General features: G+C 53.0%; 1 long non-coding RNA gene across 8 annotated transcripts in view; it reads right to left on the reverse strand.

The window, feature by feature from the left end:
* The window catches only part of LOC109391505 (uncharacterized), a 54,855-nt gene that overhangs the window by 14,415 nt on the left and 27,149 nt on the right, over nucleotides 1-13,291 (reverse strand). For 3 of the 8 annotated variants that reach the window (XR_002125844.1, XR_002125846.1, XR_002125840.1), the window contains 4 exons: nucleotides 10,593-10,755; nucleotides 8,616-8,813; nucleotides 6,954-7,243; nucleotides 5,109-6,104 (listed from right to left, as the gene is read on the reverse strand). This is a non-coding gene — a long non-coding RNA (uncharacterized LOC109391505). Of the gene's footprint in view, nucleotides 1-5,108; nucleotides 6,105-6,953; nucleotides 7,244-8,099; nucleotides 8,171-8,615; nucleotides 8,814-10,539; nucleotides 10,756-13,291 lie in introns of those variants that run through there. The other 5 variants (XR_002125842.1, XR_002125841.1, XR_002125843.1 and 2 more) reach the window with 4 other exon arrangements.

Genomic DNA, 13,291 nt, shown 5'->3' on the forward strand with positions numbered 1-13,291 from the left:
CTCCAACAGGGCAGGCAGTGCACCCCCCGGGGAGGCGGGCTGGTGGGCCCGCTCTTCCCTCCGTAGCAGTGGGATCATATATTCACGCCGTGTCCCGTGCAACCCGCCACGGCCTCCCATGAGGGCCACTCTGCTCCCCCACCCCATCAATGCTGGGCTGGCCCAGGAGACTTGCCTTGACTTGTGGGATACGGAGGACACGACGAAAGCAAATGCTCAAGTGAACTTGAGTATTTTGTCCTCACCTCTCATGTCCTAGACGTTCGTCACCCAGAAAGCACACCCTGTGCAGACAGCAGTCCAAGCAAAACGCAGCTCGTGGAGCACACTTGGACCTGACCCACCGCCCAGAGCCAGGCCCACCAACCCAGCCACACACAGCAGGTACCTGCCAACCCCAGACCTGTAAGAAGGACATTAAGTTCTCACTGTGCAGCTCTGTTTACGGCCAACTGAAGCAACAGCTGACCCACAGGGGACATGGACAAGGGTTCACTGCAACGTCTGTGTGGGCCTGGTGTCACATGGTGAATGGTGTCCCCCGTAAGACATGTCCACATGAAATCTGCAAATGTAACCTGATTTGGAAAAGGGGTCTTTGCAGATGAAGTTAGGTTAAAGATCCTAAGACAGATCACCCTGGATTCGGGTGGGTCCTAAATCCAGTGACAAGTGTCCTTAGAAGAGAAGAGAAAGGAGGACGACCCCAGGGAAGGCCCTGTGACGACAGAGACAGATGCTGGAGTGACACATCTACAGGCCAATGAACACCAAGGCCTGTGGGCAGCCCCCAGAATGCGGAAGGAAAGCCTGGAACCCACTGGCCCTCAGAGCCTCCCGAAGGGGCCATCCCTGCCCACACCTGGATTTCAGACCTCTGACCTCCAGACCCTGAGAGCGTAGATGATGTTGTTTTAAGCCACCCGGTTTGTGGTCCTTTGTTACAGCTGCCCTAGGACATTAATACACAGGCTGAGGTGGTCGCCCTAAGGGGGCCTTGGGGCCATTGCCCTCAGCCGGTAGGGCTGCCAGGAGGCCCCTTTCTGGAGATGGAGCTGGAGAAGGACTCTTCAGACACATCTGGGTCCAGGAGGACGACAGACATGATGCACTGGTGATGCCTGGGACGGGCAAACGACGGAAGAGGGTTGCCATCCCGACGCCATCCTGGAGTCATCAGGTGAGACACACTGAGACGGGGACAGCCACAGACCCAAGAACCTGCGGCCCAGCCTGTAAGCCCAGCCCCAGCCCTGGGTGACTTGTGCCCAAATCCTACCTGGAAGAAATAACAAAATGGGATGAAGTTGGTGCCTGTGCCTTGCCATGCTCAAACAACCCCCTTTTCATGAAGATGCACGTGGCCTCGGGCTCCTAGGAGCAGCTTGGACTCATGGCCTCATGTGACAGCCGTGTCCCTCTTGTAGTGCCTCATCTCGATCTCATGACACCCACAGGAAAAGGCTTCCCCTCGCCTCTCAGCACGTCAAGGAGAGACGGGCGTCCAGGGGTTCAGAGGAGAGTCCCAGTAGACAACGGGACGTGGCCAAGACTTGGGACAGGAGCCCTCAGAACGCCCCACAGAGGCTGGTGACAACCAAGGCGGGCAGAAACACATGTATTCATGTTTAGTCATACATCCAACAAGTAGGAATTAAGGAAGTGCTATGAACTCAGAATTCTCAAGTAGACGCGATGGCTTGGGTCAAAACAAAGTTGAGCTCTGTAAAGAGAGAATTGGCAGGAAGAGGAAGAAAGTGCCGGCCCGGGCGGGCATGTAAGGGACAGAGCCCTGGTCAACCCGGGAGGGGGCGCCGGGGAGACCTCACCGTGGGCTCTGACTGGCTCGCCTCCTACAGGGCCCCGAACTGCTTTGGGGTCACCATCTCCACTGGACCATAAGACAGTGAGTCGCCAGTGTGCTCAGGTCACCCTCACCTTACAGGGCTGTAGAGTCTGCGTCCTGCGGTGGTTGTAGATTGTTACTCAAATAGACACAGTGACAAAGTTACATTCCCCAGGGGTGGAGGGTGACAGCCCATCGAGGAACAGCAGGTCCTGCATTTGTTCAAGTAGTTTCTTCAAACACTCTGCCCTGGCATCAAAAATTAAGCAATTCGGCAAATTAAGCAACCGTTTTCTCCCAGGTTGGGAGTGATTTTTTTTCCTCCCCCCTCCCTGACACCAAGCACTTAGTAGGGCCTGGGATGTGAGGGTAAAGAAGGCCCCCTGTGCTGCCTTCAGGGGGCTCCGTGGCCCTCCAGGTGCTCAGAAGGTCACAGTTACTGTATAAGCAGGTGACTGATTCAAGATGTCCTTGCCAATGCCACCTGCAGTCACAACAGTGATTTATAAACTGGGAACTGAACACACGCAAAAACCCTACCTCTCCCCACTCTCCTTCTCTATGCATATCTTCTCTCCCCGCCCCACAGACTCCCCCAAAAATGTTCATAAACCTGCAAAATAACAAAGGTTCACACCCTAATTTCAGGAAGGTTTCTGCCAAGCTGGACCCTGCAGTACCAGGCGCGGCCGCTGGGGGGCACGCCCACACGCAGCACGCCCGCCCTCCCGGCTCCTAGCAAGGCTGCACCGATTTCATTTCAATCAATTCCGCTTGAAAGAGGAAGGCAGCCTGAGTTATTTTTCCACTAAATGCACCTTTATCGTTCTGGTAGGACTGCATTTCCCTTTCGCGGTTGAAATGTTAGCCTCCAAATTGAGATGTGCTATAACTATGAAATACAATCCCAATTTTGAAGACAGTTCAAAAAACTATAGTCATTAATAGAGTTTTATAGTGACTCCATGCTGAAAGGATATTTTGGATATATTGGATTAAACAAAACATGATTAACTCCCCCTGTTTCTTGGCACTCCTTTCATGGGGCTAGCCAGCACGTTCAAATTACACGTGTCCTCGCATTGTATTTCTGTGGGACCCGGGAGGTCCGCCGTTCCCTGCCTTCGGAGATGGGGAGGACACAGCCAGGCCGCAGCTGGGAGCTCATGAGGCCAGGGCTGCAAAGAGCCTTCTCTTGGTGCTGTAGCAGAAATCTGCAGTCCAAGGGTCTGCTGCTGTGGGAGGGAGCCCCGCCTTGAGGGGAGGGGGTGGAATTTATCTTAAGGCAATGGCTCACGTGGTTGTGGGGGCTGCAAGTCTGTGACCTGCAGGGCAGGCTGGCAGGCTGGAGACCCATGGAAGAGCTCGAGTCTGAAGGCCAGGCCGTCTGCTGGCAGAATCCCCTTCCTCAGGAAACCTCAGCCTCTTCCTCCTAAGGCCTTCAACTGCTTGGACCAGGCCCACCCACATCATGGAGAGCAACTGCTGTACTCAGCCTGCTGATTAAAGGGTGAACCTCACCTACAAAGTGCTTCACAGAAACACCTAGGCTAGTGTTTGGCCAGTGACCCGGGGACTGTGGCCCCACCAAGCTGACATCTAACATTCACCATCACACTGCCCAGGGTCCAGGAAATCAAGTGCTAATGCAGCTGCCTCGGGCTCTAGGTGGGTCCTTTCTGGTTGACACCCAGAGGTCCTCATCAGTATCTGAAAAATAAGCCCTGGGTTAGAGCCCCCTGGGCATGTCACCTGGTCCCCACCCCGCTCCACCTTCCTGAAGTCTGCTCCTTAGAGACAGACTCCAGTTCTCCTCCTCCAGGAAGGCCTCCAGAGACCCTCAGCTCACGCTGTTACTTCCTCCTCTGAACTCTGAGCTCCAGTTGTCTGCACCACAATTTTAAAACAGTTCACCTGGTTCCTGAATGTATCGTGTATAGATGAAGTGGGGGGGGGAGGGTTGCTTCTGTGGGTACAGCTTGGCCACACGCTCCCTAAAGTCGGGGGCTGTGTCCCACATAACTAGTTCCGTGGAGACGGGATTGATCACAGCGTTGGCAGCTTCACTTAACAGTGCCCATCAGATGTCCCTCCACCCCCAACACTGTGTAAAGAAAGATGCCCCTCACCCTCCACTTATTCAGTCTCTTTTTACCCCAAGAGGTTCAGACTTCTGGGGGGCAAGCGTGGGCTCATCGCGGACGCTTTCTGTCATCGTCTGAGTGTCACCTTCATCTTTCCGTTTTCTCCTCCCTCCTCATCTGTACGACCCTGTCTTGCTGCCCCCTTCCCCGTGACCCTGTGGTCATAAGTTTCCCAGAGGTTAACTTCAAGCTCATCTCAGGGGTCAGCTTTCTCTCGGGATTCAGTTAACTACCGGAGCCAGTCTATACAGTGAAGTAGAGCCTAAAAAAGTGACATATAAGACTCATACAAGTAGGGAACAAACGCTTGTCAGAGATTTGTTGAACTCATCAATCAGGGAGCCAGCAACATGGCAAAGTTGGTTCCATGAGCAACAGGGGACAGAGTTTTACGTTGTGAGGCCGGGTGGGCAAGCGACCGTGTCTTCTAAGTTAGAAGCCGCAGTAGCCACCGTTTAACCTACAGGGAAAAACAACTGCAACCTTTAGAGTCTTCTCTGCCAGAGAGAAATCATTTGCATCTCTACGGACAAAATCCCCACAATTTACCACATAACGTCATAGCGTCTGGACCCTGATCAATAGCAAACACAAGTCAGATGAAGGTGCCTCCCCTGGATAATTAGGCTGCCATCTTAGACATGAGGCAAATGGAGGCCAACAGTGCGTGCACCCTTCAGTTTCATGCTGGGGCTTGTCTGGGGCAGTTTGTATGGTGGCCACAGGACACGAATGTGCTCACTCAGGCACCTGGGCCTCAGCAAGTGGGCTGGACCCTGGGGGGCTGGCTGGACACCACTGGGGCTCCCTGGGGCTAGCCTGGATTCCACCCAGCAAGGCAGTCTCGGGGTAGTCCGATTTCACACAGCTGCTGGCCTCCACGAGAGGGGACCCAGTGTGGGGAACAGCTCTGGTCATTGAAGGGGGGAGTTGTACAGTGTCCCATGAGCCAGCAGATGCTGGGGATCATGTCACACCCTCCTGTGCCTTCCAGCCAGCACACCATCCTCAACTCTTAAGCTAGGGGGCGAGTCCTGGGTGCCCAGGCCCCTTCAAGGACACGGATGTATGGTGCACGCTCTACGCCTCGAGGGTAGATTGACAAGTACACACTGTTACCTTCTTTCAGCGTTTTTTCTTTCAATATACAAGTTGTATTAATTTCCGGAGAAGGAAATGAGAGATGCTGCGATGATACGGCATCCCCAGAAAAGCTCTAGACACTGAACAAGAGACGGAGTAACAGAGGGCAGGCTCACCACGCGGTGAGCTGTGGGTCATGGATGGAGGCGGCAGGAAGCCACGTCCCCCTCCCTGTCCCCGTCCTGCCACCCGTCGTGCCACAGCTGAACGCAGGGTTCGTTGTGCCTTTCTCTGTTTACCACATCATCCGTAGCATATAAAGAATCTGGTCGGATTAAAACCAGTCTGGGGGTGACATACGCTGTGAGGCATAACCACAAAGCAGCAAGAACTCATTTTAACGAACCTCCGACTTACACGCTCTCAGGAAGCTGTCCTGACGGTGGCAATGCTGTTATTGTCAGGAAGCCTGGGGTCCTCTCAGGAGCGAGCGCCAGAGCCGGAGCCGAGCACCGCTGTCCACACAAGAGCTCATATCTGCTCAGAGCGTTACCGTTTAGCAAGTGGCCAGTTTACCTGGCTTGCTCCTCAGCAGCGTCGGGGGGGTTGGGGGTTGGGGCTTAAGGGCCGGAAGCGCCGTGATAAAGAGCTTGGCCCGTTTGCCCCGGTTCTCCCCAGCTGGAAACAATGTGGAGGGTGTCTCTCCATTTTGTTTTGTTTTGTTCTGCTTCCTGGAGAAACAAATAGGACCCAGAGGCCAGAGCTGCACACGCCGAGCAGGTTTATCTGCTCCTGAATCCATCCTTCGCTGTCCGGGTCTCAGAAACAGCGCTGACGTCTGGACAGTGCCTTCCGTGTCAGGGAGGCCTCATACGGAGTGTCTTCTTTGAGCTCCCTGCCCGCCTGGTGTGCGGGATGAAGCAAGCCGGCTGCCTTCATCTCCCTGCCCCCTGGGGTCAGTGGACACAGACCAGGCGGCACGTGGTGGCTGCAGCTTGAATGTAGCCAGACGTTTGCAGAGTCAGGATGCCCTGGTGGAAAGCATGGAAACATAATAATAATATTAACAGCAGAAGGCGGAGAACAAGATCACAAGCCTATCACCGTGACAGTGGTTTAATACCACAGGCAGTTCCAACCCTGGGTCCGTGGCTTAGGCCAGTGGTTCCTACCCAGGGCGATTTTGTCCCCCTGGGGACACCCTGGGTTGTCACAACTGGGGGACGGAGGACATTGCTGGCAGCTGGTGGATGGCCAGGGAGCTGCTAACCCCTCCAGGGCACTGGCCAGCCTCCACAAAGAGCTGCTGGGCTGCAAGTGTCCACAGCACGAGGTTGAGAAAGCCAGGCGTAGGGGCCTCCTCTGTTATTAACACAATTAATCACAGACACTGTGACCACACTGCAATGACCCTCCAGGCCACACACTTAGCGAGCGTCATAGTTTCAGGAGTAAACTGGCCAGTCAGGCTGACAGGTGAGCGTGGATGGTGCCGGAACCGATAGGGCTGGCTTGTAATAGGCTGAATAATTGCAGCCCTACTGGGAATAATCAGCTTAAGTAAGTGACAGCTGTCATCAGAGAGCAGGCTCTGTCGCTCAGAACTCAGTCCTGGGGTCTGAAGTGGCCAGAGCTTGACCAATCAGCTGGGCAAAGGTTCGGTAGCAAAGTTAATGAAATTTTCAAACTGAACAAATCTTGGAGAGATACCTGGAATGGACTCAGACCAACAAGGTGGGAATTGACAGGGACAAAGGTAAAGTTCTGTGGCCAGGCGCAGAGCGCCCCAGGCCCACCTTGATAAAGCTCACGGTGGAGCCTTCCTGACTCCTGGCCCATAACATGGTCACGTTGGTGGGGAGGCCAGTGAGAACGCCAACCTGGCTGTGTGCACATCACGGCGTTATCTCACGCTGCCATCTCGCTTTCCCCAGACTGTGCAATCCAGAGCCCAAGGCAACCGCAGGGACTTTGACAGCCTCGCCTGGGAATCACGCGCCATCATTTCCGCCATCTCCTGCTGGTTACGCAGACCCAGTCCGGCTGATGAGAGAAGGGGTCACGGGGGGCGGGTGAAGAACAGAGCAGAGGGTCTCCGGGGCCTCGCTGGAGGCTGACCTCCACAGCCAGGGAGCAAGCCCATCGCTACGGTTTGAATGAAGAGAGTCACCTAAAACAGTTATTGACAAAAGGTTCAAAATCAAAGTACAGGCAAAAGCATTGTATTAAAAAGGCAGAGGTTTCATCTTAATAGGAGACGAGGTAGTTTGTCAGCCATAAAACGTGAAACGGGATCAAGGAAAGCACGTTGAGCCCTGCAGCATTATAATTTACAATAAAGATACGACAGTTGTAAATATTAATACACTAAATATTGTAAAAGACACTTTCAAAAAGCAGAAGTTACAGAAGATACAAGGGAAAGAGACGGACACACACGATTTATAGGCGCTTCTGTTTGTCTGTCTGGCCGTGTTTCCCTGCTCCCCTTTTTCTGCCTCCTTTGGGTTATTTGAATATATTTTTTAGTATTCCATTTTAAATGACCCGTTGTCTTTTGGGCTGTCATTTTTTCGTATTATTGTTTTTTGCACTTTCTCTAGGCATTACAGTACACTTACCCAACACTTCACAGACTACTTAGAGTTAATACTGTACCATTTCAGGTGAACTGTAGAAGTGTTTCAGTTATATTCATCCCTTTATTCTGCCCTGTATATATTACAGTTGTCACATTTATTACATCACATAATTAATAAGCTCTGAAAATATTATAACCCTTACTTTCCACAATCATACATATTTTAATGAGTTTAAGAAAAAGAGCCTATTCTACCTATTTTCCAAGATACCTACCACCATTGCCATTGCTCTAACTTCAGTCACAAAAATTGGCCAAGTTATAAACCACAAAATAACTTCAATCAATTTCAAAAAGGAGAAACAATGTAGAAAATAGTTTCTAATCATAGTGTAATAAAATCAGAGGCTGATACAAATCACAAAACCATAAAAAAGGCTTTCACCTGAAAACTTTACAATTCCCTGTTAATCCACTTCTGAGTCAGAGGGAAATGCAAGCGAAATCACAGAAGTTCTAGGAAACAATAATAATGAAAATGCTAGATAGAATTTATGGACTACAAAGAAAGCACACTCACAGACGTAAATATTTTCATTCCTAAAATAGAAATTAAATTAGCTCACCGTCTCACTCAGAAAGTTGGAACAACATGCCAAACTGAAGTAAAGCAGAAAAAAAGCAATAAAGATAATAGAAAAATGTTGTAAAATAGAATAACGGCTGAACTTATGAATACCTCAAAAAGCTGGTTAATTCCTCATCAAAGAAAAAGCGAGAAAACTTAAAAACAAGAAAGGACAAGGGCGATACAACCCCCGGGCTGTGTGTGACGTGCTTCCCACACACTATCGTCTCGCTGACTCCTACAATCCCATAATAGTCGCTGTTGGTACTATTATTATATTTATCTCCACTTTTCTAAGTGAGGCGGTGAGGCACAGAGAGGCCTATGACTCACCTAGGTCTCCCAGCTGCAGTGATGGGTGGGACTGGGATACAAGCCCTCACCACCGGGCTGACGCCACCGGGCTGACGCCACCAGGCTAGTCTCTCTCCTGATGGCGGTGATGACCTGGGCGTCGGAGGAGGTGCAGACCGTTCTGACCTGGGCTGGCCCTGTCCTCGTGGAGAGCTCAGCTGGGCACTTTGCAAAGCCCTGTTTATAAAAGCACCACCATTGAACTGATGGCTCAGAGCAAACCCTCGCATTATTTTGTCTGGTCCTCTTTCCTTCATGCCCCGTATCTAAGGCATAGTCAGTCCTGCGGTGCTCATTTCAAAACCGACCCATTTCCCCACCTCCACTGCCAGTCCCCTCGTCCGAGAGCCAACACCTCTGGCCTGGTCCCTCACGGGGCTTCCTAACGGCTTTTTCTGCTTCCCTTGGTTTCTTTTTTCGCCCCCAGAATGGTTTCTTTTTTTAAATATAAATCACGTTGCTTCGTCCCCTAGCCCCAGCCCCTCCGTGGGCTTCTGCTATGGGTCACTTTCACCCACATAGCAGGAGTAGGGCGAGGGGGTGCCCCTTTGCTGCCCTGAGGACTCAGCACCAGCTGCATGTTGTCACCAGCATCCATGGTTACTGCTTACGTGATCAGTGAGGTGACAACTTCTGTTGGCCTCCGCTCCCCTCTGAAACGTTGGGGTGACCTCTAAGGTCCACGGTGCCATAACCAACAACGACCCATCACCAGTGAGTTACCACGGCGATGAGGTTGCCGTGGGGACACTGCGATTACAGCAGTTAGGCGTCATTTCTGGCCGTGGGTCAGGCCCCACGCACATGTGTGTTCACAGAAGAACGTCTGGAAGGCTGCTCTACACGCCTGAAAATAGGGCTGACCCCTGAACGAGGGGTCCGGGGGGGGTGACCCTTCCCTCTTCTCCCCACAGCTGTCTGAGCCCCAGCTCTCTGGTCTGGGAGCAGCTCTGAAGTATATTTTGCCTTCAGAGGTTAAGAGAAAACGAGATGACATATGTGAGGCCCTGGGGTGAGTGGCGGCGGCAGCAGCACGTGTGATGGTCTGCAGCCAGGTGGGCAGTCACGGCTACTGTGCTCGGCTCAGGGCAGGCTACTCACTGTCTGTGACCTTGAGATCAGGACCTATCTGCCCATGACCAGGGGTGGGGGACGGACGGAGGCGGTTTGGCAGATACATTCCCAGAGGTGTGGGGGGGGGGGTAGGACAGCGAGGGGCCTGTCCCTTCAGAGCTGAGTAATGTCAAACTTTTCCCAAATCACAGGGGGTAAAGTTCATGGATAGAGTTGCCCAACTGTAGCTTTTGGCTTCTTTTCCCTGATAATCTTTTCTTAAGCCTGAGGACACCTGCCAGTGGGGAAGATTGTCCTGGAGGGCGGGTGACACAGGGCCAAGCGGTGCCCCCCAAGCCTGAGGGTGCTGTGACAGCAGCAGCAAAGGTAGGGACCAGGCTCTGCACACCGAAAGGAGCTGAACACACACAAGCAGCTGTCCCGACAAGACCAAGCCGGCGTGAACGTGCATTTCCGGCCGGAAGCTCATTTTCTCCCAGGTGAGCTCTGGTTCCCTGGGTTGTTCTGGGCCGGTTATGCAGTGTTCGGAGGTGGACCCCATGGTTTATGCTAATGCTCTCCCTGGGTGACTTACATCTTCTGGCCAGCACTCCATTTGGGTGCATCTAGAAGCCTAAGTGACCACAGCTTCCAGTCAGGCGTCACAGAAACAGCTGGGCTGCCTGAGGCAGACGTTGGGCTTTGTATACGTGTTTAAACACACATGATCCCAACTTCACATTCCGGCCATACCATCCCTTGAGGTAAACATTGACTTGGTTCCTGAGTTCCATCGATATTTACCCCTTAGGTGAAGAAATTTGGTGCTCAAGTGCACGGACATGGCTACCTGCTTAGTCAAGCAGCTGGGGAGACAGTGGGTCTGGCTCGGGGGCGACTCACAGCTGCAGGCGTAGGCGAGTGAGTCCTCACGGTTCCGCCCGCCCACCTTGGGCCCAGTGTCCTGTGGTGCCCAGGTCCCTTTCTTCCTGGCTGTGACGCTTCCCTCCTTGCACAGGTAGCAGGACAGTGTGGCCGGCTGCCTCAGGTCCGTGAGCGCCAACACCTGGAAAGGAAACACAGTTTTTTCCCCTGGACAGACCAAAATAAAAACGTTTGTCCTTACTTCAGCAGCACTGCTTGGAAGGAAATTTCTTGAAGAAGTTATGAAAACAATCAAGTGGCCTTCAAACAGGGATTAAGGAGAGGCAGGTGCTGTCCCCTGGGTGGGACCCTGCTGGGGGGAGAGGCAGGTCTCTGCAACGGTGCCCCCCGCCCCCCCCGCCGTGTGCACACACACGCGTTTCACACCAACACCAGGCCAGCAGCATTCCTGCTGCACTGCAACCTGGGGGATGCTGAGGGTAAGCACGGGGGACCGGAGAGGCAGACGGTCAGCCAGTCCAAAGGCCTCAGTTCGCTGACACTGAGGACAGAGGTGGGCACAGGGCCCCGTCTCCTCCCACCTGGAAGGCAGTGTCTCTTTAGCGCTGTGCTGGGCACACTGCCCTGAGCCCAGGTGAGGGGTCCACCTGGGCAGCCTTCACCCCGTGTGATGTCAACCTGGCTGGGCCTGGACTCCAGGCAAGTCTGGGAGGGTGTTTCCGGATGAGATTAGCGTTTGAATCAGTAGACTGAGCCAAGCAGAGGCCTTCCCCAGGTGGGCGGGTCTCCTCTGCTCCCTTGGAAGTCCAGTAGAACAAAAGCAGGTGGGGGACTTGCTGGGGCCTGTTTGGGAGCTGGGGCTTCCTTCTCCTCCTGCGCTAGACTGGATCTTACCAGCGGCTCTCCTGGGCCTCCACCTCGCAGACGGCAGGCAGATAGATAGTGGGACTTCCAGCCTCTATACTCACGTGAGCCAGTTCCTTGCAATGCACATAAATATGTTTACATCTCCCCTATGTTCTGTAAGTCTGCAGAGCCCTGGCTGATGCACAGGCAACGAGTGCACCAGGCCCCGGGTCTGAGCTCCCCAGTCGGAGCTCTCAGCCCCCACAGCCTGCCTGTCCCTGGCACTGCAGAAGATGCGACAGTGACATCTCCTGGCCACCGAAGGACTGGTCGGCCTGAGCCTCGGGTTCTCGGAGAGGGCTGGACTGACGTCAGCAGCCAGCTCTCACAGCATCTGTTCTGCAGCCCTGAGCAAACTGCGTCCCACCCAGGACTCAAGGCTGCGGAAAAGCCCAGCGCAGCGCAGGCCCCGCACACACCGCTGCCGTCGGGCACTCCAAGGACGTGGTTAGGGGTGCGGCTCGGGGAGCCGGGGGCCCAGGCTGGGGGCCAGGTCGCTCCTGGAGGGCGGAGACCCATCGGCAGGTAGGAAGACCCAGCACCTTATATTCAGAAAAGATCTTTGCAAACACATCAACACAGCTGTTTGTCATAAAATACTTACATTAAAATATAAAGGGTTGATTATTGTTATTGTTAAATGAAGTAGTAAATATCTTTAAATGTTCTGGGTTTCACTTTCAAATACGGTAGAGTTCTAGTTGGTAATTTCTCATACAGTAACTATGGTACAATAGGCACAACCCACACAAACGCTCTGTGGGTCCTCGATGACTTCTAAGAGTGCGGACAGGTCCTGAGGCTGAAGGTTTGAGTCAGGATTCTTGCTCTGCCTCCTTGCCAATAAACCAACATCCTATGTTCTGAGCACCGGTCACCTGAGGTGCTCAGGTGAGCAAGAGAACAGCAAACACTGTGGTTCCCATTGTCCAGATGCTGTGCGAAGCCCTTTGCAAATATTACCTCACCTGAAGTAAGCACTGTGACCATTCCTTGTTTACAGAGGGAGCACAGAGAGGGTAAGACATGGTCACACAGCTGGGAAGGGGCAGAGTTGGGACCCAATCCAGTCCAGGCAGTCTGGCTCCAGAGTCCAGGCTCCTGCCCTCCCGACTGTGCTGTTTCAGATGCCAAATTATTAGTTACTGATGTTCACTAACCCCTGTCCTCTCTAACTACATTTGCATTTTAATAGCAGTCTTTGATGTCCCGCCCAGTGGTTTACAGTCACAGATGGTACTACCTCCAAATGTGTGTGGGGGGCGGAGGGGGAGTGGGGAGAGGGAGAGAGAGAGAGAGAGAGAGAGAGAGAGCATATACTTCCTCCCAGTCCTGGAGGCTGGAGTCCCAGATGCAGGTGTCAGCAGGGCTGGCTCTCCTGAGGCCTCTCCTTCACATGTAGATGGACGTCCCCTCCCTGTGTCCTCACGGGGTCATCCCTCTGTGAGTCTGTGTCCTCATAAGGACACCAGTCCTATTGGATCAGGCCCCACCCTAATGACCTCATGTTAGCTTAGTCACATCTCCGAACACAGTCACATTCTGAGGCACTTAATATGAGAAGTACTGTGAAAGTCTCACTTTCTTTAAAACCTCGGCCTAGTCAGATGACTTTTCTTGTGGGCTAAGCAAGCTCGTCCTCACCTTCTTGGGAAAATAGTCAAAATAGCAGATGACTCCATGTCTTTCTCCAGCATCTTGTCCCTCTCGCATGTCCTTTGTGCAATGACCAAGCTTACTTTATGGATTAGCTGGCTAATGGGACAGGTCCCTGTGAAGGAGGACGCTCCCCCTGCTTTGTGATGGTGGAA

The sequence above is a fragment of the Hipposideros armiger genome, unplaced genomic scaffold (genome assembly GCF_001890085.2).
Source record: "Hipposideros armiger isolate ML-2016 unplaced genomic scaffold, ASM189008v1 scaffold_295, whole genome shotgun sequence".
Classification (NCBI taxonomy): domain Eukaryota; kingdom Metazoa; phylum Chordata; class Mammalia; order Chiroptera; family Hipposideridae; genus Hipposideros; species Hipposideros armiger.